At 42.9% G+C, this 25,205-nt stretch overlaps 1 protein-coding gene across 1 annotated transcript in view; it reads right to left on the bottom strand.

The window, feature by feature from the left end:
- The window catches only part of LOC124711419 (UDP-glycosyltransferase UGT5-like), a 146,281-nt gene that overhangs the window by 43,250 nt on the left and 77,826 nt on the right, over positions 1–25,205 (bottom strand). The window lies entirely within an intron of this gene.

The following is a 25,205-nucleotide window of genomic DNA, read 5'->3' as shown; positions in this document are numbered from 1 at the left end:
GACCAATCGTTATTTTTTTTTTTTCCTTTTATCTCTTTTTTGTGAATGATCTGTAACTGTCTAGACCATATCACAAATACATCAAAATTTCAGATGATGACAGAAATGTATTAATAAAACAGAGCACCAAAGAAGAGTACCACATGCATTACAGACTAATTTTCAGGATATATACTACCAATAAACACACAAAATGCAGTTACAACACATTTGTACACAGTACAAAATAAGCATTCATTAACTCTTTACATGGAATCATTCACCAAATCTCTAGAGAATATAATTTCTACCAAATTTCTTGGAGCATGGATCTCCCTCCACACTGATTAATGCTATATTTTATGACTCCTCAATACATGAGCATGAAAATATACAATAAATTAAAGGGCTGTGATATTCTGAGCATAGAAATTGGTCATCTAAAGAAAAAAATTACATGAACTCTTAGTGGAAAATTTTTATTATTCAGTGGAGAAGTTTATGAATGATGTGTTAATTTAAACAAGGCAACTAACATCTCTGGGGGAAAAAATGTACAAAACTGTAAAAGTATCGTACAGCTAGAAAATTGTTTGATAAATATACTTGTTGTTATTTTTAAGTCTGTAAACTAAATCCCTAAAATTATATATTGACATGTCTCCAGTACAACAGATCACATGATCTGAATTTTGTATGTTCTGAGATGAAATAAATCAAATCATATGTTGTACTACCAAAATTTTCTCTTGTTAAACATTAAAAGAGATAATAAAAAATTTAAACTTATTACTGCAGATTGCAGATGATGTATTCTTCTGGGGAAACCTGCCTGCCAACAAAACTTGTATCATACACACATCAAAAAATGTTTTGTGTCACTTCGGTTCCCAGAACCCCTGAAGATAGATGTTAACTGTGGATATTGTACCACAGACACAGTTCCTTTGACTGTTCAGAGATGTCACTAAACCCACCCAAAGATGTAAACAACAGTGCATGAGCAGCACATATTAGATGGAGGGGGTCCAACAGCCGATCAGTTCCAGTCATTCCACCAGGAAGGAGGCACATGGCTTGTGTTGTCTGTATTTCAACCATGTCTAGATGGTCAGTACCATGGTTTGATTGTGTCCACATTGTTACTTTGTGCCAGGAAGGGCTCTCAGCAAGGGAAGTGTCCAGGCATCTTGGAATGAACCAAAGCAATGTTGTTCAGACATGGAGGAGATACAGAGAGATAGGAACCGTCAATGACATGCCTCATTCAGGTCACCCAAGGGCTACTACTGCAGTGGATGGCTGCTACCTATGGATTATGGCTCAGAAGAACCCTGACAGCAACGCCACCATGTTCAATTATGCTTTTCATGCAGCCACAGGACGTCGTGTTACGACTCAAACTGTGCGCAATAGGCTGCATGATGCGCAACGTCACACCTGATGTCCATGGCGAGGTCCATCATTGCAACCACGACACCATGCAGCACGGTACAGATGGGCCCAACAACATGCCAAATGGAATGCTCAGGATTGGCATCACGTTCTGTTCACCGATGAGTGTCACATATGCCTTCAAACAGACAATCATCGAGATTTGTTTGGAGGCAACCTGGTCAGACTGAATGCCTTAGACACACTGTCCAGTGAGTGCAGCAAGGTGGAGGTCCCCTCCTGTTTTGGGGTGGCATTATGTGGGGCCAACGTATGTTGCTGGTGGTCCCGTAATGACTGTATAATACATGAATGCCATCCTCCGACCGATAGTGTAACTGTATTGGCAGCATATTGGTGACGCATTCATCTTCATGGACGACAATTCGCACCCCCATCATGAACATCTTGTGAATGACAGGATAATGACATCACTCAACTAGAGTGGCCAGCATGTTCTACAGACAAGAACCCTATAAAAAATGCCTGAGATAGACAGAAAAGGGGTGTTCATGGATGATGTGACCCACCAACCACTGAGGCATCAACACTGAATCCCTGTTGAGGTGTGGGACAATCTGGACCAACAGTGCCTTATTGAACTTGTGGATAGTATGCCACAATGAACACAGGCATGTATCAATGCAAGAGGATGTGCTACTTGGTATTAGAGGTGCTGGTGTGTACAGCAATCTAGACCACCACGTCTGAAGGTCTCGCTGTATGGTGGCACAACATGCAGTGTGTGGTTTTCATGAGCAATAAAAAGGGTGGAAATGATGTTTATGTTGATCTATATTCCAATTTTCTGTACACGTTCCAGAACTCTCAGAACCGAGGTGATGGAAAACTTTTTTTGATGTGTGTTTAATTCTGTATTTCATATACAATCATGCTTTGCAAGAAATATTCTTGATTTTGAAATGTTGAGAAGTATGAACAACTTTATACCAATAAATCAGGATGTTCATCCTTATGAAGTAAGAAGCAAACAAGACACACATGTTTATCATGCACATACAAGACTAAAATAAAATAGACTACTACAAACAGGAAAGAAAGAACTGTACTCTAAACTACCTGACAACATTGCAACGATAAGAGGTACTTCTATGAAATTACTGTTATTGTGCAGTTGAATATCTTTCATCAGTTACTGTCAATATTATAATTTTAAAAGTGAAATATCATTGAAAATCTGAAAATACCTGATGTAAAGGTTGATCAAATGTTTCCTTAGGTGTAAGATAATTGAATCTGATAACGTTAAGACATTCAGTCTGTATGATTGTATGCTATAGATACAATTCATTTCACAGATGTTTTATGACTATTTTGATGTAATTTAGAAGAAATGTACAGGAAACGTTCATAACAAATATTTCATAGAACATAATTATGAAGAGAATGGAGCTCATAGTTATTTAAAACATCTTGGATGTTTCAAATGTCTGTATGGTCATCTTACCAGCTCATCATTTTATGTTACCTTATCAGTTTACAGTATTGTTATTCATCATGACACAGTGCTTATAACAGTGCAAAGAGACTTGTCCAACATCATGTAGTATAGTTTGCCATGTAGTATAGTTTGCACAACAGATTATTAATAAAGATGTAATATTAGCTACATTGCAGAACATCAAGAGGGAGGAGTTTTGAGGGTCATTTATGATAAGATATAGCATGGGATGCATATAGTCCACAGTCTAGACCCATATCAGTGGGTACTGTACATCATTATGTATGATTTCGAAATACATAAGAAGACCGATGTTTGGTGTTACTTTATAACTGATCCTATCTAGTGAATCTGGGAAACATTCTTAAGGGCTGATGTTACAAGTTTTACCTTCAGTCGCTGGCAACAGCCACTTCATGTTACAAGGTAGCAGCATACATCAAGAGGAAAATTTCATTGCTGGCATATTAGACCAGTCTGAGGGAGACTCATGGAGCTGGTAATGATGGTGCAGTGTGATAAAATTTCTAACGGAACATTGCTGTGTGACATCTCCACAGTAATGATGAATACATCTACCACACACATACTAGTGGTGTTGCAATCTGCTTGTAACAGTTTTGCTCGGCACACAACAGCATGTCTGAGAATAGGACAGCAGTTGGTGCTTAAGTGAGTGTTGGGATTGACACCTTCATTGAACTGTGCTGAATATCATTCACCACATAAACTGCAGTGGACAGCCACAGGTGGAATGAAAATATGCTCATCACCAGACAAAAAAATTAGTCACCCATAGAGACTTTACTGCAAGCATCATTTAATGCCGTGTAACAACACCAGTGAATTTGATAACTTCCTGTATTTGCTGTGGAAGCAATGAAACAACAGTCTTGTTTGCAGAATTGACTTTATTGCTTCATTTATTCATGATGCATGTTTTGCCTAATATAAAGCTTCTTCAGATTGACCAGTGTAATGTCGGTAAATGGGTTTTGGTTACCATGATTAGGGCTTCAGCAAAAAATGAGTCATATATAGTGAAATAAGAGAACTAACGTGCTCACATTGCATATTAAAAGTGAAACATCCGATAAACTTGCAGGTCTGTGTAGCATAGACTGATACTCTACATTAGTATATCAGACTGGAGAATCAAGAATGGGGCCTCCAGCATATTTGCCATGTGACAAGACTACTTACAGGCCTGATCCTGCCTTTTATCTGCTTGTCTATGCAACACAGACCTGCAAGGTTATCAGCTGTTATGCTTTTAATATATGACATAAGCACACACTTGATTCAATTTATTTTATTATATATGATGAGGGTAGTCTATTTTTGCTGATGCCTTCTTAAGGGGCTCCGGAAAGGCTCAAAAGCATGAAAAGTTCAATTTTTACTTTTTTGCGTTTTCTGAATCTGCAGACTATTACCTTTTAATAGATATATAATTTATTCAATTCCGAAGACTACAACAATTTTTTAATTTTTTTTGAAATGTGTTCTACATGGGCGTGACCCACTGTGGCGCTGTTAAACTGCTGTCAAATGGTGTTATTATTAACGTCCGTGTTCATCAGGTACGTTTTAGTGATGTGAGATAAAGTATGTGTTGTGGCTAACCTGTGATGGTTCAATATATATCGCTGGTGTGATTGTCGATTGTTTCATGTTTATTTACTCTGTCGTTATCTCGAAAATATTCGTAATTAATTCTGTTTCTTGAGTCTCTGTTTTGTTGAAGTATAATAATGAGTAAAAGTAAAGTTATTAGAAATCCTCTGAAGGCTTTTAAGAAAAGGAGAAATGTTGGAAAGCCAAAGGTATGTGTCATTACTGTAAACAATAAAGACGATAACCAAGTGAGTGAACCTAACATCTCAAGTACACCTGCACATAGCAGTCAAAGTGAGAAAGAAAATACTTCACAGAAGAAGCTTGGTTCAATGAGTGAAAACTATGAATGTTTTATGGGTAAATCGGATGTGAATGAAATATTTGATAGGTCGGTTCTCAAAGGAATTTTTTCAAACTGTGTAAGATGTATTCATTGTAGTGAAGTTGGTCTGGAACTCTCCATAATAAAGCATGTAGGACTTGCTAGTGAAATACAACTGAAATGTGATAAGTGTTCATACATGACCACCTTTTGGAACAGTGTTGCAGTAACTGCAACTGAAGAAAATGGTAGCAAAATCTACGAACATAACATTAGATTTGTTTATTCCTTGCGTTCAGTTGGTAAGGGTGCTACTGCAGGTGCAATTTTCTGTGGCATCATGAATCTTCCAAATCCCCCAACCAAGTTTACGACCTATAATAAATTAATAGAGTCTAAAGTAGAAGATGTCTGTATAGAATCTATGAAGAACGCTGTGGAAGAGGCAGTAATGGAAAATAATGGTAACAGAGATTTGACTGCAGCGTTCGATGGTACCTGGCATAAACGCGGACACACATCTCTTCATGGTGTAGTATCTGACACCAGTATGTATACAGGGAAAGTTTTAGATGTAGCAGTAATATCAAAGTATTGTAGATGACCACAAAAATATAAAGGTACACATGAAAATAATTGCAAAGCTAACTATAGTGGCAGTAGTGGAGGAATGGAAGTGGCTGGTGTTGCCAGTATATTCCAGCGTTCTGAGGCGTGTGATAAAGTGCGATATGTTAATTACCTTGGTGACGGTGATTCTAAAAGTTTCAAACATGTTCAAGGACTGAAGCCCTATGGTGATGATGTTGTAGTGCAGAAATTTGAGTGTATTGGACACGTACAGAAGTGAATGGGAACAAGACTTCGGCAACTGAAAGCTTCGTACAAAAAACAAAAACTCAGTGATGGTAAAGGGTTGGATGGGAAGGGAAGGTTAACTGACAGTGTAATTGACAAAATACAGAACTATTATGGAATGGCTATTAGGCAAAATACACAAAGTGTCGACGAAATGAAGAAGGCTGTTTGAGCTCTTTTTTTTCATACTTCTTCAACCGATGAAAATCCCCAACATAGCTTGTGTCCCAAAGAAGAAGACAGTTAGTGTAAATATAACAAAGGATTGCTAACTGGTGAAGTGTACACTCATAAGCATAGTCTGCCTCATGCAATAATGGAGGTGATAAAACCTATTTTCAGAGACTTAGAAGCACCTGAACTGTTGAAAAAGTGTATTCACGGAAAAACTCAAAACCCCAATGAAAGTGTAAATAGTGTTACATGGTCGAGAATCCCCAAGACTGTATTTGTTGGAATAGAAACACTTCACTTTGGTGTGTATGATGCTGTTGCGACTTTCAATAATGGCAACATTGTAAGGTGCAAGGTATTTAGAAATATGGGAATGAAGATAGGTTCTAACATGGTACGAGCGATGCTTGCTTTAGACAAGGAACGCCTTCGGGCTGCAGACAGGGCTGTAAAGAGTCTAGAAATACAAGCAAGAGTAAACAGGAGGAGGAACAAGAGGAAGCTGGAGGAGGAGTTTGCAGAGGATGAAGATAATCCATCCTATGGACCTGGAATGCACTAAAAAGTTAATCCAATCTTTGTCGCTCGATTCCCAAAACTTTTATTTTCTCATACTAATTACATGTTTCCTAAGGATATTCCAAACATATTTGTTTCAAACTTTCAGTAAATGTTACACAGTACCTTCTGCATAATTTAACACAGTCTTTTTCCAAAAAACTGTATATTTTTGAATATATAAATAAAAAATTGCAAAAAATGTTGTGAATTTTCATTACGATTGAAAAAAAATCATCTTTAATAACTGAACTAAAATTTTGTAAAATCCATGTGTTAAGTTGTAGCCCATATTCCAATAAATAATCTGTAAGAAGTTCAACTTCCTACCTCAAATACTTTGTGAGGAAAGATGTAATTTATAAGCGTTATTTTAACATTGCAAGTATAGGGCGTTCCGGAGCCCCTTAATTGTGGCACCCAAAACACACTTACAAACACTATACTGATCAATATGAAGTTGCCTTGTCTTAGGTTAAATGTACATCATGAATAAATAAAGCAAAAAAATCAACACTGCAACGAAGACCATTGTTTTCACCACATTCAGCATAGTGGTTGCTGTACCAACATACCATGAAGTGGAAATCCTGTTAGGAAGTAGGTCTACAAGGTTGTGCAGGTACATCAGATTCAGGTTAAGCCACTCACTGAGGATTTAATGTGCAGTCTGTAATGGGACAACCTCCTATGACATTACCTTTCATTATAGAAATAGCTGATACCAGGGATATATTCGAATCTCATATAAGTGAGCATTATCTCGGCTGTTTCACTGAAGGAATTTCATATGATTTTGTATATGATGTGTTGTATTTCAAGCTAAAATGTATAATAAGAAATTAATTTGTTACAACTGATATTTACTATCTCTGTTTGTATAGCTAAAATTCTTCTTCTTTTAGAAATATTTGAAATTACGAAATATCTAGCATACTTAAAATTCCTGTTATCAATTACACAATCTAATCCTAATTATTAAATTTATTTCTGGATTCATTTTAGAAATAATGATACAGCTTAGTGACGATTCTTCATTTGTCAAGAAAGTTTGTAAACTCTTTGGAATATGTTACTACCACAGAATGAGTTGGCAGTAGTGGACATGCCTCTGATGAAAATGGACATGTTTTTAGTTTTGGCAGTAATAAGGTAATTTTTGGTTTTATGAAAATGGAGATCGTGAAGTCAGTGTGATGTAGAAGAATGGGACAAAATAAAGAAAATGTCATAGAAACAGGAAGTACTTCCTCAATTATTATGTCAACTGGAACCCACAAAGTCAAAATTGGAGCCTCAAGAATCTACACCTACAAGTCCTGCAGCCAACAAGATAATGAAGACAAGTAAAAAAAAAAATTGTATATCTTATGCCTCTCGAAGCTTTTGAAACTAATGAAGAGACTGAAAATTTACTGGTGATGTGTGGGAGGGTAAGATTACAAGTTTCACCAAACTGTGGGGATCCTGATGTCAGTGTTTTACCCCCTGTACCATCATGTCCCATAGATTTTCTATGGTGTTCAAGTCAGGCAATTTTGCAAGTCAATCAAGTTGCAATAGTGTGGGGCAGTGTTCAGAAAACCAGTCACATATTCTTCCAGCCTGATGAACTCCACTGTTGTCTTCTTTGGATGCCTGTGTGAGCAAAATGCCCTGTTGTGAGGTGAGCCGATTCCAGATGCTCACTGCATGCAGTTCCCGTGGCAATGTTCTCTCCCCTATCTTGCAGGGATGGATGTTCATTCACGGTGTGCAGCAAGTCCCGTCATGTTTGAAAACAATTTTGATTCACAAGCTGTGAAACATGTCCCTGTTTCCTCTCAGTCAGGATCAACCACTGACCACAATTCTGACTTCGCATTTTACAGCCACATGTATTACACCATTACTTGTAGACAAATGAAACATGCACAGATCCAGCAACTTCACACGCCATGTGGCCATGGGCATGGCCAAACACGATTGCCCCTTTTCGCCATTCTGTTATGTTGTTAGATATATCCATGTTAACATATAATGTTTACTTGAAACATAAACGTCTACCATTCATCAGTGAGCTTGCACTGGGGTGGCTAAATTTTTCTCCAGTCAGCTGAGTTCACACTGAAGCAGAACTGACCAGATGGTTTAAATTTTCATCTATCTTTTGCACAGGGGATTCATCAATAGTTTTTGATCAAATTTTCAGTGAAGTGTGGCCGAGGACTACGGTTGATGGTGTTGACCAAATGAACTAGAATGACCAGGACTACGAGCCCACTGCAAATACAGCCTTCATATGTTCTAGGTACCAGAAGGGATATATCATCAAGTAATAAGTGCTGAAGGCTCTGTGAATGTTGTAGGTTACAAGCTGCTAAGTGAATGCATTTGATGAATTCTATCCATCTGAGCTACTTAAAGAATGTAACAACAGTGCAACATTACATAATTGTGTGTCATACACAATGACAATTTTGACGGCCTAACAGAAACAATGTTTTGTTCAATTATATTTCTTGTTTTAGATCTTACTCAAGTCAAAAAATTATCTTTTATCGAAGTAAGGATAAGACAAAAGTAACAGGCAACAACAGAGTAATGTTCCTCCAATCGATATACATTTCTCATGCTAGTACGAGTAAGAAATTTGCCCAGTTAATCACTCTCATTGTTCACTCACAGATGATGGAAAATGCAAAAACATTGTACAGGGAAAACAAAACGTATAACTGATCCAAGCATCTTTAACTAATATTACAATATGTCCGGTGAAACAAAACACCCTGCAAGACAACACAAATAATTTGATGCTATGACAGTTTGACCCCAAAGAGCAAAAGATCCTCCTCAGTTTGCCTGACTGGTCAGAATACTGCAAGAGGCAAACTCCTGAGACTTGTTATAATCTCCTCAACACACTTGCATCCACTATAAGGTTGGCTCTTGACAATGAAGTCTGACCTAGTAACATCGACTCTTCAGGTGTCTGAAATTTCAACACAAAAATTTGCCCTTGTCCACATTGATCATTTTTGTAGGTCTTGTCCAGCTCTGACGTGTTATATGTTTCTCCTTCCCCTTGCTGCCCTGCAACCACTAGAAGCCCGGGTCCTCAATTCCTTAGGTGGTGGTGGTGGTGTGTTGGGGCTTACGGGTGCTCAACATCGAGGTCATCAGCGCCCTGACACACATTAAAAGGAACGAACGTGGACAGACCTAAGAAAACTAAAGCACACACTCAAAAAAAGCAGGAAAAGAAGGAAAATTCTACATAAGAAAGTAAAACCTAAGGAAAGGGGAAACATAGCAACAAGAATGTCACAGGAAATTGTTATTGGCTGGCCACTTACATAAAATATGGGCGAGCTTGTCACATAGTGAGCAAATTAAAATCCTCTCCCTAAAATCTTTGTAAAAACATTTGACAGGGCACAGAACTTTAAAACTTTAACCACATTCGTCCGAGTGTTGCCTAAAAGAGATGGCAGGTCCGCTGGCAAGTCAGCCATGACCCGCCGGTCAGAAAATAAAACGTAATCCAATAAAACGTGCCGCACAGTGACCTGGAAGCCGCAAGCACCACAAATTGGAGGGTCCTCTCGCCGGAGCAGGAAGCCGAGTGAGGAGAACCTCGTCCCGTCGATGGGGCTGAAAGGAAGTACACCACACACGCGTTGTGGGCTTGACTACACGGAGCTTATTGTCAGTCACTTCCAGCCACTCATCCTCCCACCGACGCATGACCCGTGAGCTCAACAGCGAGGTGAGTGCGTGCAGGGGGATAGCACACTGAGATACTTGTGGGGCGAGACACGCCGCCTCGGCTGTGAGATCTGCCCTTTCATTCCCAGCAAAGCCGACATGCCCCGGAACGCAGTAGAAAGCTACAATTCCTTAGGATTAGTGGATTAGCACTTCCCCTTGGCCAGCAGAACCTCACCCACCTACTCTGGTGGATAGCTCTTTTTGCTTTTGTGATTATATATCACTAATCTTGATGCTTGCACAGTGGTGGGATAACTGGGGATGTCAGCTACCAAATATCTTATTGTGGGGAATAAAAACCTTTTTCTCTTACTATTTTATCTTGAAACGACTGTGTTTATGGTTTTTTTTTCCTATCTGTAATCGATTTTGAAGTTCTAAGAATTCATCTTCTGGCACATTAACTCTGTCACCTAGTAACCACTACAGTGGATACCAATTTACGAAAATCCAAAATACTTGTGAGTGTACACCACATCGAATACTAAGACAATGAGACTAAATGAGGCTGTGGGAATTCTGTGTCAAAGATAACATCACTGGTGATCCACTGAGACCATATGTGCAATCTTTGACTGATGATTCACTTAATGGCATCAGAATGAGCAGTTGTATCTTGCTTGTACAGTTCCAGTAAAAATAAAAAGTGTGCTATATCAGACTCGTGTCACATTATTACACACCCCACATATTAGCCATGTAGTGTAGCAGTATGCTTATGTCTGTGGCGACTGTGTTTGTACTGAATTTGGACATTTATGCTTACTGCACAACTACAGTGTTGCTGCCATGCCCCGATAGTGTTGCGCAATTCACACAGTCGGACAACAGTTCTCAGGCCGCAATACCAGGTGCTATTGAATACACCCTCCACACACCTCAAGTTATCAAAAGCAATACAACGCTCTTCATGATAATACTCCAAAAGTGAACAACAGTCTGAACAATGGAGTGTAGCAGAAAACCGTGATTTTACAATGGACCCTGCTTTGATTGCAAACCAGGCTACTTCCAAGCCACTTCAATCCAATCGGTTGGATTTGTATTTGTTCTCTTTCGATCAAGTGTCATTCACGCCACACTCGAATTCATTCACTCCAGGCCTCATGCAGCTGTTGGCATTGTCTTCCATCCTACCTACTGGACGTCAAGTCAGGCCACATGAGAACTCAAATGAATTGCACTGTTGCTCTCCCCCTGTGGATGGCACCCTTGAAACCAACTGGACAGAAGGCACTTCATAAGCTACCATCTTCTTGGCCGGATGAACCAAACTCCTGGTTCACCATTCGACAGCATTTTTGCTTTGAGTGACATCATCAGTGACAGCAAGAAATTCATCAAACTTCTTACTCACTTGAGGGAACATGTGGATAAGATAAGTCATATTCTCCTTGCCCTGCCCCCTTCCTTCTTTGAACAACAAATATGAGACCATGAAAGTAACATTACTTCGCTGCCTCACCTGCTACCCAGAAGAGCATTTATGCCATGTGATCTACGAAGAAGATATAAAAGGAAACGTCTACAACATTAGGAAAAGGACCCAGCTACTCACAATAAAGATGACCTGTTGAGGAGCAGACAGCCACATCAAAAAGACCGTTGCACATTATCACTTGTGACCAAAGCCTTCTTCAGCAAAGGAAACACACACAAGTACACCTTACCCACACATGACCACTACCACAAGGAGCTCTGACTGGAATGAGGACTGTCACATGAACAGCAATTTGGAGAGGGGTGGGGAAGGAGGAGGGATAGCAGCGTATGGGAGGGGGAGAGAAGAGAGCTGCCTGGCAGGGCATGCAGGGACTAGATCACAGCCTCGGAGGACTACCAGGGGTAGTGTCGGAAGGTGGGGTGTGAGGGGAGAAGCAGGGAGCAGAAAAGGAGAGGAACAGGGAAGGGGAAGGAATCGATGGGTGCATTGGCAGAGGGTGGTACGCAATGAGGAGGAGGTAACATGAACAGGGAGGAGATGATACGACAGAGGGAGTGGAAACTGATGGGTGGAGCGTGAGGGGACAGTCGGTCACTGTCGTTTGCGGCCAGGATGATTTTGGAAGTGGAGAATGTGTTATAAGGACAGCTGGCCACGGTGGCCGTGCGGTTCTAGGCGCTGCAGTCTGGAACCGCGAGACCGCTACAGTCGCAGGTTCAAATCCTGCCTCGGGCATGGATGTGTGTGATGTCCTTAGGTTAGTTAGGTTTAAGTAGTTCTAAGTTCTAGGGGACTGATCACCTCAGAAGTTGAGTCCCATAGTACTCAGAGCCATTTGAACCATTTTTTTGTTATAAGGACAACTACCATCTGCACAGTTCAGAAAAGCTGGTAGTGGAGAGGAGGATCCAGATGGTCTGGGCTGTGCAGCAGCCTTTGAAATCGTGCATCTTGTGTTCAGTTGCATGCTGTGCCACAGGGTGGTCTACTTTGCTCTTGGTCACAGTTTGGCAGTGGTCATTCATCTTGGTGGATAAGTGGTTGCTGGTCATGCCAATATAAAAAGCTGTGCAATGGTTGCAGCAGAGATGGTATACAAGGTGGCTGCTTTCACGGGTGCCTGACCTTGTGTGGCGTAAGACAAGCCTGGACAGGACTGGAATAGAATGTGCTGGGTTGGTGGATTGGGCAGGTCTTGCCCCTGGGTCTTCCACAGGTATATGATACCTGTGGCAAGGGGTTGGGGTTAGGAGTGGCACAGGGATAGACTAGGATGTCGTGGAGATTGGGTAGGTGATGGAACAATACTTTAGGAGCAGAGGGAAGGATCTTGGGTAGGATATCTCTCATTACAGGGCACGACGATAGAAAATCAAAGCCCTGATGGAGGAGATGGTTCAGATGTTTCAGTCTGGAGTATTATTGGGTGACAAAGGGGGCACTCTTCTGTGTCTGGGTCTTGTGGGAAGTGGGGGGATTAGAGTTATCTGGGGAAATGGCATGGAAAATATGTTTGCAGACTAGGAAAAGAGAGTTCTTGTCACTGCAGATACGCTGAGCCTGGGTAGCAAGGCTGCATAGGAGGAATATTTGGTATGCAATGGATGACAGCTGTCAAAATGCAGATACTGTTGATAGTTGGTGGGTTTAATGTGGACAGAGGAGTGGATGGAGTCACCAGAGAGGAGGAGGTTAACGTCCAGGAAGGTGGCGTGTTGGGGTTGGGGAGGATCAGGTAAAGTGGATGGGAGAGATGGTGTTGAGGTTGTGTAGGAACGAGGATAGGGAATCTTGGCCCTGTGTTCTGATCATGAAGATATCATGAATGAACATGCACCAGACCAGGGGGTTTGGGAAATGTCTCCATCACGACTACAGCATCGGCTACACACTCAAATTGATCGCCACCTCATGTCCAACTACATACTGAAGACGCTATGCGTTGTCAAACTTCCTTCACAAGTCCAGTTAGCCACTGTTTCCCACGAGAAAAGGCCATTGGACGTTTGTCTCAGATTTGCAGATAGAATATTTTCCACCATTCAATATCGACAATGTACAAGCGATTCAGACAACAATGGCGTCGAACGTGGCTTGCAACCACAGTGAGAACATAACTGACCTCCCACCTACCCCAAGTTGATCGGATCTCGTCCAACCTGTCCCTCACTCGCCAATCACACCACACCTGCGCCTGCAGGTATTGTGCACAATTTTGTGAATCCACTCTCAACTGTCATCCACTGTGTGACTTCCCAAACTCGGTTTGCAGTAGGTGCACTGAACTGTGCTGGATATCTAAGTCGCCTAGGACACTCACAATAGTGATGATGGCTTTGACCCGCCTCGATCTCTTCAAGACAACAGACTCTTCCTACTTGCCTTCATTGATGGCCAACACTGCATGGTCGATTACAGCTCAGAGGATAGTGCTTTGCTGTATTCCCCATAATCCCATCTTGCTCACCCATCCAACTTTTGCAGCTAACGACTCGACAATCTGAGTGTATGGGTCTCGGGTGCTCGCACTGGCTCTTGGTTTTTATGACGTTTTCACACGGACATTTATAGTCCCGGATGTGGGCGAATCAGTACTAGTAGCAGATTTCCTCCACCACTTCCCTTCGGTTCCTGATGCGTCTGGTGCGCAGTAACTCGTACAACTAGAGGTAGCTTTTCCACAGGTGTCGTTGGCCATGATAACACGCCAGTATGGCACAACGGCACAGTCCATTTTATGCAGCAGCGTCTACCACTAATGGAAATACCTGGTGGCCATTGGTTCTTTCAGGATTGCCTCCAAACTACTGATCATATTTAGCAAACACAACAACCCTTCTTCGACATGCGCATGATGAACTTGCACTTCTACATCTACATTTATACTCCGCAAGCCACCCAACGGTGTGTGGCGGAGGGCACTTTACGTGCCACTGTCATTACCTCCCTTTCCTGTTCCAGTCGCGTATGGTTCGCGGGAAGAACGACTGTCTGAAAGCCTCCGTGCGCGCTCTAATCTCTCTAATTTTACATTCGTGATCTCCTCGGGAGGTATAAGTAGGGGGAAGCAATATATTCGATACCTCATCCAGAAAAGCACCCTCTCGAAACCTGGCGAGCAAGCTACACCGCGATGCAGAGCGCCTCTCTTGCTGAGTCTGCCACTTGAGTTTAATAAACATCTCCGTAACGCTATCACGGTTACCAAATAACCCTGTGACGAAACGCGCCGCTCTTCTTTGGATCTTCTCTATCTCCTCCGTCAAACCGATCTGGTACGGATCCCACACTGATGAGCAATACTCAAGTATAGGTCGAACGAGTGTTTTGTAAGCCACCTCCTTTGTTGATGGACTACATTTTCTAAGCACTCTCCCAATGAATCTCCACCTGGTACCCGCCTTACCAACAATTAATTTTATATGATCATTCCACTTCAAATCGTTCCGCACGCATACTCCCAGATATTTTACAGAAGTAACTGCTACCAGTGTTTGTTCCGCTATCATGTAATCATACAATAAAGGATCCTTCTTTCTATGTATTCGCAATACATTACATTTGTCTATGTTAAGGGTCAGTTGCCACTCCCTGCACCAAGTGCCTATCCGCTGCAGATCTTCCTGCATTTCGCTACAATTTTCTAATGCTGCAACTTCTCTGTATACTACAGCATCATCCGCGAAAAGCCGCATGGAACTTCCGACACTATCTACTAGGTCATTTATATACACTCCTGGAAATTGAAATAAGAACACCGTGAATTCATTGTCCCAGGAAAGGGAAACTTTATTGACACATTCCTGGGGTCAGATACCTCACATGATCACACTGACAGAACCACAGGCACATAGACACAGGCAACAGAGCATGCACAATGTCGGCACTAGTACAGTGTATATCCACCTTTCGCAGCAATGCAGGCTGCTATTCTCCCATGGAGACGATCGTAGAGATGCTGGATGTAGTCCTGTGGAACGGCTTGCCATGCCATTTCCACCTGGCGCCTCAGTTGGACCAGCGTTCGTGCTGGACGTGCAGACCGCGTGAGACGACGCTTCATCCAGTCCCAAACATGCTCAATGGGGGACAGATCCGGAGATCTTGCTGGCCAGGGTAGTTGACTTACACCTTCTAGAGCACGTTGGGTGGCACGGGATACATGCGGACGTGCATTGTCCTGTTGGAACAGCAAGTTCCCTTGCCGGTCTAGGAATGGTAGAACGATGGGTTCGATGACGGTTTGGATGTACCGTGCACTATTCAGTGTCCCCTCGACGATCACCAGTGGTGTACGGCCAGTGTAGGAGATCGCTCCCCACACCATGATGCCGGGTGTTGGCCCTGTGTGCCTCGGTCGTATGCAGTCCTGATTGTGGCGCTCACCTGCACGGCGCCAAACACTCATACGACCACCATTGGCACCAAGGCAGAAGCGACTCTCATCGCTGAAGACGACACGTCTCCATTCGTCCCTCCATTCACGCCTGTCGCGACACCACTGGAGGCGGGCTGCACGATGTTGGGGCGTGAGCGGAAGACGGCCTAACGGTGTGCGGGACCGTAGCCCAGCTTCATGGAGACGGTTGCGAATGGTCCTCGCCGATACCCCAGGAACAACAGTGTCCCTAATTTGCTGGGAAGTGGCGGTGCGGTCCCCTACGGCACTGCGTAGGATCCTACGGTCTTGGCGTGCATCCGTGCGTCGCTGCGGTCCGGCCCCAGGTCGACGGGCACGTGCACCTTCCGCCGACCACTGGCGACAACATCGATGTACTGTGGAGACCTCACGCCCCACGTGTTGAGCAATCCGGCGGTACCTCCACCCGGCCTCCCGCATGCCCACTATACGCCCTCGCTCAAAGTCCGTCAACTGCACATACGGTTCACGTCCACGCTGTCGCGGCATGCTACCAGTGTTAAAGACTGCGATGGAGCTCCGTATGCCACGGCAAACTGGCTGACACTGACGGCGGCGGTGCACAAATGCTGCGCAGCTAGCGCCATTCGACGGCCAACACCGCGGTTCCTGGTGTGTCCGCTGTGCCGTGCGTGTGATCATTGCTTGTACAGCCCTCTCGCAGTGTCCGGAGCAAGTATGGTGGGTCTGACACACCGGTGTCAATGTGTTCTTTTTTCCATTTCCAGGAGTGTATATTGTGAAAAGCAATGGTCCCATAACACTCCCCTGTGGCACGCCAGAGGTTACTTTAACGTCTGTAGACGTCTCTCCATTGATGACAACATGCTGTGTTCTGTTTGCTAAAAACTCTTCAATCCAGCCACACAGCTGGTCTGATATTCCGTAGGCTCTTACTTTGTTTATCAGGCGACAGTGCGGAACTGTATCGAACGCCTTCCGGAAGTCAAGAAAAATAGCATCTACCTGGGAGCCTGTATCTAATATTTTCTGGGTCTCATGAACAAATAAAGTGAGTTGGGTCTCACACGATCGCTGTTTCCGGAATCCATGTTGATTCCCACATAGTAGATTCTGGGTTTCCAAAAACGACATGATACTCGAGCAAAAAACATGTTCTAAAATTCTACAACAGATCGACGTCAGAGATATAGGTCTATAGTTTTGCGCATCTGCTCGACGACCCTTCTTGAAGACTGGGACTATCTGTGCTCTTTTTCAATCATTTGGAACCCTCCGTTCCTCTAGAGACTTGCGGTACACGGCTGTTAGAAGGGGGGCAAGTTCTTTCGCGTACTCTGTGTAGAATCGAATTGGTATCCCGTCAGGTCCAGTGGACTTTCCTCTGTTGAGTGATTCCAGTTGCTTTTCTATTCCTTGGACACTTATTTCGATGTCAGCCATTTTTTCGTTTGTGCGAGGATTTAGAGAAGGAACTGCAATGCGGTCTTCCTCTGTGAAACAGCTTTGGAAAAAGGTGTTTAGTATTTCAGTTTTACGCGTGTCATCCTCTGTTTCAATGCCATCATCATCCCGTAGTGTCTGGATATGCTGTTTCGAGCCACTTACTGATTTAACGTAAGACCAGAACTTCCTAGGATTTTCTGTCAAGTCGGTACATAGAATTTTACTTTCGAATTCACTGAACGCTTCACGCATAGCCCTCCTTACGCTAACTTTGACATCGTTTAGCTTCTGTTTGTCTGAGAGGTTTTGGCTGCGTTTAAACTTGGAGTGGAGCTCTCTTTGCTTTCGCAGTAGTTTCCTAACTTTGTTGTTGTACCACGGTGGGTTTTTCCCGTCCCTCACAGTTTTACTCGGCACGTACCTGTCTACGTACTTGCAGCACGACAATGACGCTATCTGACACAGCATTCATGACGTCGCGAAGGAACTGCAAGTGGTGTAGTGTCACCTCAGCCAGCTACATTGACTGCCTCCGTCCCATTCCATCACCCTATGTCTCACCACAGCGTGCCGAACCTGAATCCTGTCTGTCGCCCATGGATACGCCTGTGGCACTGTCTCCATCTATTGACACGAAGGTCAGTTCTGCGCTTCTCAGTCACCCACCCATACTGTTTCTCCAAGTGTTTCTCCACAGGAATGGTTTGAGCAGTGTGCTATTAAGAATGAAATGGTCCATAAGACTACACTCGGTTGGTTTGATTTAATCAGTTTCGTAGCGCGGCTGCAAATACAGCAATCGGCATCACGAAGGATGGACCAGTTAAAACCTCTGTGATATTCTACGTCCTTATTTCTATCACCTGGCATCAGTAATCCTGCTCAGAATGTTTCTAACTCACAGAAACATATCCACGCCAGAATGATGTCTTCATGGTGAAATTATAATCGTGTAGTAAAATAATTAATTAATCTCTGGATCTTCTTCACTCTTAAATTCAAGGCAGATGCTACTCGATACTACCAAACAGAGGACTGTAGGCTTTTCATCTTCGATCCCTAACACGGGAGGTAACCACATTAGGATTTCTTTGCAGAGTACACGGTAAAGTAATTTTCCTAATTCAGTTAAGATATAAACAACGAACAAAAAAAAAAAGGTTCAAATGGCTCTGAGCACTATGGGTCTTAACTGCTGTGGTCATCAGTCCCCTAGAACTTAGAACTACTTAAACCTAACATAAGGACATCACACACATCCCGCCCGGGGCAGGATTCGAACCTGCGACCGTAGCGGTCGCGTAGTTCCAGACTGTAGCGCCTAGAACCGCTCGGCCTCTCCGGCCGGCAAACAACGAACAAAGAATAGTGCACATTTGAAATAGTACAGCCAAGTGGTAATATTAAAGTTTTCTGGTATATAGCAGAATTAGAATGAAATGGTACCAGTTGTAACGTGCTGATTCGAAAATTGCCTGCGAGTTACGTATCAAATCACGTTTTATTACGTGTAGCCAGTCCCAATGAAATTTTTAAGTAATACCAGCCAAATTAATTGCATGTCAAAAGTAAAATCGTAACTACGCCACTGTCAATGATTTGTAATGAACTGAGCCGCCCCATTTCAGGATGTACGGTTTATGACGGCCGAATGTTGCTGCTAGGCGCGGCGTATATTGACATGGAATATGAGCAGTCACTACACAGACTGGTGCCTAGTGAACAAGACAGCACGTCGTCATTTAAATGACATTGAAAGTGGGATGATAAGTGCGTGACGCATGGGCGATAGCATGTTGGAAACTACGCAATTATTCGAGTTTTCGAGGTCAGCGGCGTCTATACCTACAATATCACAGAGATAATGTTTCCAAACGCGTAAACGATCGCACAGGACGAAAACAAATGTCTGACAGACACGTGTCACAGTGCCTTCGCAGAGCTGTTATGAGTTTACTGTGACTCAGCCTGGCGCCGATTTGAATGTGGGACGCCAGGAATCCGTTTCTAGCTGGACTCTACGGAGACAGATGAATCCCAGAGGCTTCAGCTGACGACGACCGACTTGTTCATGGCTTTGAGCCATTAATTCTATTTCGTAGATTTAATTTTCTAACATTATTAAGATGGTAATATACTCCACGAGTTGTTACCCAACTCTGTAGTAACGGGTTACCTAGCAAATCACATTTCGGATTTCAAATGCGCCATTTTACTGAGTCAGTTATGTATACGTTTATATGAATACCTAGTGTCTGTTCTTTCGAAGATCAGACATGACGCGGGATCTGCAGCTATCAATTGAAGGTGGAGGGCGGAGAAAGGAAAGATGTCAGCTGCATCGCGACTTTATGCGGAATCAGCGGAGCAGTTGTCAAGCCAGCTGCGTACATTTCCACTCGTCACAGCTGATGTCGCGCGAAGCCCCTACATCTACATCTACATTTATACTCAGCAAGCCACCCAACGGTGTGTGGCGGAGGGCACTTTACGTGCCAGTGTCATTACCTCCCTTTCCTGTTCCAGTCGCGTGTGGTTCGCGGGAAGAACGACTGCCGGAAAGCCTCCGTGCGCGTTCGAATCTCTCTAATTTTACATTCGTGATCTCCTCGGGAGGTATAAGTAGGGGGAAGCAATATATTCGATACCTCATCCAGAAACGCACCCTCTCGAAACCTGGCGAGCAAGCTACACCGCGATGCAGAGCGCCTCTCTTGCAGAGTCTGCCACTTGAGTTTGCTAAACATCTCCGTAACGCTATCACGGTTACCAAATAACCCTGTGACGAAACGCGCCGCTCTTCTTTGGATCTTCTCTATCTCCTCCGTCAACCAGACCAGGTACGGATCCCACACTGATGAGCAATACTCAAGTATAGGTCGAACGAGTGTTTCGTAAGCCACCTCCTTTGGTGATGGACTACATTTTCTAAGCACTCTCCCAGTGAATCTCAACCTGGTACCCGCCTTACCAACAATTAATTTTATATGATCATTCCACTTCAAATCGTTCCGCACGCATACTCCCAGATATTTTACAGAAGTAACTGCTACCAGTGTTTGTTCCGCTATCATATAATCATACAATAAAGGATCCTTCTTTCTATGTATTCGCAATACATTACATTTGTCTATGTTAAGGGTCAGTTGCCACTCCCTGCACCAAGTGCCTATCCGCTGCAGATCTTCCTGCATTTCGCTACAATTTTCTAATGCTGCAACTTTTCTGTATACTACATCATCCGCGAAAAGCCGCATGGGACTTCCGACACTATCTACTAGGTCAATCTCATCGTAGAATTAGTCAGTTATTTGTTTTCGCTGGGGCTCATTAACTGCTGTTACAACAGCGATCCTGAACCCGGGGGTAATTACCCCTATGCAGCTGACATCAATAGTTCCTTTCCTTTCTCTCCCCTCCACCTTCAACAGTAACAGTGCACTATAAATAAAAAAATGACAATCGATAAATAAGCCCATAGCAACCGGAATACCAACGTGGGAAACAAAAAAGCTACGAACTTATGCACCAACATAATACATTAATTCATTGAAATTCGTTCCAAGCTAAGCCGCAGAATTACGTACACAATCTCTTCAGTATTGTTCATAGGAGAGATGCAAAATTAAAGTTTATTCAGTCAATATGTTCCAGCCGCGCGGATTAGCCGAGCGGTCTCAGGCGCTGCAGTCATGGCCTGTGCGGCTGGTGCCGGCGGAGGTTCGAGTCCTCCCTCGGGCATGGGTGTGTGTGTTTGTCCTTAGGATAATTTAGGTTAAATAATGTGTAAGCCTAGGGACTGATGACCTTAGCAGTTAAGTCCCATAAGATTTCACACCACATTTGAACAATATGTTCCAAACTAATTTTCATACAGCATGGAATGAAAGACTGATGTTAACTGTACGCGCTTTTACAAAGTATAATTTACTGGATATGCAGTTTTAATTGTAAAAACATTTTGTTGTTTGGCAACAGCAATGTTTGCATGTTAGCAATTGTGAAGCTATTTTCTAATTAATTAATTGTATGAAGACACAGACTGTGAGTTCGAAAACTATTTAGGTAAGAAATATACGGTAAGTGAGAATTGGAACGCTAATAAACTTATGAATAAATAAAGTGAAGTGGTACATACAATGGGTGAGTGCTACTCGCGTCATGGGTACCGCAATTTGCGGTTGACTCGGAACGATAGCGGTATCGAAGTCTTCTGTTTCTGTTGTTCCTTTCTGTCACGTTGACAGTGTGTACCGATTACCGATTCTTTGAGCGTCTGTTGGTAGTGGTCCTGCACCCACGATAATCTCTGGACCCTGTGGCGGCGGGCTTCTTCAGTGAACAGCGATTTTCTGCATAGTACTGCTGTTTGCTCATGTTGAATCTCATCGTTGAATTAGTGAGTTATTTGTTTTCGCTGGGGTTCGTTAACCGCTGTTACAACAGCGATTCTGAACCTGGGGGTAATTACCACCCGAGGGGTAAAATGAAATTTTCAGAGAGGCAAAAACTAAAAAAAATGTGTGTGAAATCTTATGGGCCTTAACCGCTAAGGTCATCAGTCCCTAAGCTTACACACTACTTAACCTAAATTATCCTAAGGACAAACACACACACCCATGCCCGAGGGAGGACTCAGACCTTTGCCGGGACCAGCCGCACAGTCCAAGACTGCAGCTCCTCAGACCAGAACGGGCAAAAACTAAACGATTATTTTCAAGAGATCATTACTATTACCACAACTTCATAAGACTCTGACACTGATTACACAAGTCATCAACAGTTACTTTTTCTCAATTAGTAGCATTAAGGTGGTGGAGATTACAGGTTCCTCACATATGAGGCGTGACAATAAAGTAATGAGACTGATTTTCTTTGCAAGATGTGGCAACCCTGCAGGCTTGCGTAGGCACGATATCTTTGACCTTAGTCTATAAGCTGCTTCTAGTCCAAGCAGCACATCGATGCAACTACTCAGTCGTGAGTTGCGCTGTAAGAAGTTAACACATGTTTGTGTCTCTCATCACGGAAATGGAACTGCATAATACTGCGCAACGGTATGCCATTTCTTTTTGCATTAAATTCTGTGAAAACGCGACGACAACTTACGGTAAGCTTCAGAAGGCTTTTGGAGACGAGGTTATGTCAAGAACTCAAGTTTTTCATTGGCATAAAATGTTTAGTGAAGGCAGAACGAATATTGAAGATGAAGACTGCAGTGGACGACCATCAACCTCATGGACGGATGTCAACTCGGCAAGGGTGCGTGAACTCCTGGACAAACAGTTAACCAATATTACTACAAAGAAATTTTAGAAAGACTTCGTAAAATAGTTCTTCGTGTCCATGCCAAAATTGCTGATAATTGGATTCTGCATCACGATAATGCGCCATCACAATCTGTTCTGTCCGTACGGCAATTTTTAACCTCAAAACATATTTCAGTACTACCACAGCCACCTTATTCACCAGAGATCACTCCGTGCGACTTTTTTCTATTTCCAAGAGTCAAAACGGCGGTCAAGGGACACCATTTTCAAACAACACAAGATGTCCAAAAAGCTGTCACAGGGTCTTGGAGGATATTACAGAAGATGAGTTCCAGAAATGTTACCATCAATGGCAGAAGCGCTGGAAAAAGTGTGTGCAATCAGAAGGGAACTACTTTGACAGAGACAACACTAAACTTGACTAAAACAGTATGCATCATTTTTTTCACATCAGTCTCATTACTTTATTGTCGCACCTCGTAGTCCACCCACTACACACATATCTTACGCTTTGTCCCGCACGTCTCTGATGATAAAAGTGAGAATTATACGTAACAAGCGGTAAATACCTCAAGAAAATATCTTGTCCAAGTTGTAGATAGTACTTGCAGTAGTCCAGAAATTGCATCATTACTCGCTTCGAAAGAGATAATTGAATTAATTGACAGCACGACATTGAAGTAACTACATATTGGCTACTATAGTGTTGTACACATAATTATTATTATTACTGTTAGTGGCTGTGGTCAGACACAAATCATTAACAGCCTGAAGTCTTCCAGTTTCTGCTAGTTGAGAATTAAGAAGTGCAGCAATCAATGGATTTATCAACAGTAAGTATAGTGCACACATTTTAATGAGGCTAATTTTAAATGGGTTTGCAGTGTGCAGGTCAAGCAAGTGCTGCAATGGAGAGGAGCAATGCAGGGGAAGTATGTTTCGTAATAAGTGTCTACCCTCATTGTGGATTGTTATCTTTCACATCTGAGAACGAATTGTGGGTAGCATTTGCGACGCACTACGAATTCATTCGTCATTCATTCTACGAACGCCTCCGACCCCTCCCCCTCCCCCCCCCCCCCCCCCCCCGACACCACAAACACACTCAAAATAAATATCATTGATCTTACATTATTTTAAAAATAAAAGTGTTCCGAGAAAGTCTTTCATTCTACAGTTTTGTTAAGTGCTGAAGAAGGTAATAATGTGTGGAGGGGGGCAGGGGGCAACAGACGGCAAGAGAAGTGGCGGTGGGGGAGGGGTCTCATGGCACTCAGGGATAATGAGCCAAGAAAGTTTGGGCACCACTGTGTTGCTGTCAGTCAAACTGGCCTTAGCGGTTTTCCCCTAATTTTTGCCCTTTCGTCGCAACTGCAAAGACGCGTGATTTTTTTTTCACCAGATGCGTTTCGCTTTATTGAGGTAAGACATCATCAGTGGTCTGTAATTAAGTTATTTACGGTCGGAGGAAGGCAATGGCAAATCTCCTCCGCTAGGACGTTGCCTAGTCGGCGGTGCGGGTCTCCCGCATCGTCCCCTACACTCCTCGGAGTATGGGACCTCATCATCATCATCATCACATTTTGATCTGCTTTAAGATCGAAAAACAGTTCGTCAAGAATATGTTGATTTGTACTTATCACTGTAAGTGATATTCTCAACGAACTGTTTTTCGATCTAAAAGCAAATAACGTAATTACAGACCACTGATTATGCCCTACCGCAATAAAGCGAAACGCATCTAGTGGAAAACAAATCACGCATTTTTGTAGTTGCAACGACAGAGCAAAAATACCCTCGAGAATTGTAAGGCAACTACGAACACAATGGCCACACATATGAAGAATCCATAAAAAAGTTTTTTAGTTCCGATCCTGTTAAAAATCTGCGTAATATCGGCTTTTAATTCATTTACTTAAAAGAAGAACACCTGATTACACAATACTTTTTCCTTTTTCTGAGAGCGAAGGGATTGCCGCGGCCCCCCTTACCCCCGAGTATAGACGCCCTTGAAGACAACACATCTGTCACGACATTCGGTACAGCCAGTACTGCCTCCTGCCGTGGGTATAAAAATACTCTCTCTGTTTCTTTCCCTCCCACGCCAACACAGCAACATTCTCTCATCACTATTCCAAAATTAAACACATCTTTATTGGTACAAGGGTGAGTCAAATGAAAACCTTAAATTTCTAATAACAAATCGAAATTTCGCGCCGTTATCCTGTAATTTGGTAAGCGTGCTACAAACAGCGTGCAAAATGGCCTGTAAGTGGCAGCATAGTGCAGATGCACACATACCGTCGCAGTATCAGTATAAAGATAGCCGGATTAGCCGAGCGGTTCAAGGCGCTGCAGTCATGGATTGTGCGGCTGGTCTCGGCGGAGGCTCGAGTCCTCACTCCGGCATGGGTGTGTGTGTTTCTCCTTGGAATAATTTAGGTTAAGCAGTGTGTAAGCTTAGGGACTGATGACCTTAGCAGTTAAGTCCCATAAGATTTAACACA

Source organism: Schistocerca piceifrons, chromosome 8 (genome assembly GCF_021461385.2).
Source record: "Schistocerca piceifrons isolate TAMUIC-IGC-003096 chromosome 8, iqSchPice1.1, whole genome shotgun sequence".
Taxonomy (NCBI): domain Eukaryota; kingdom Metazoa; phylum Arthropoda; class Insecta; order Orthoptera; family Acrididae; genus Schistocerca; species Schistocerca piceifrons.
This window is presented reverse-complemented; position numbering and strand designations above follow the sequence as displayed.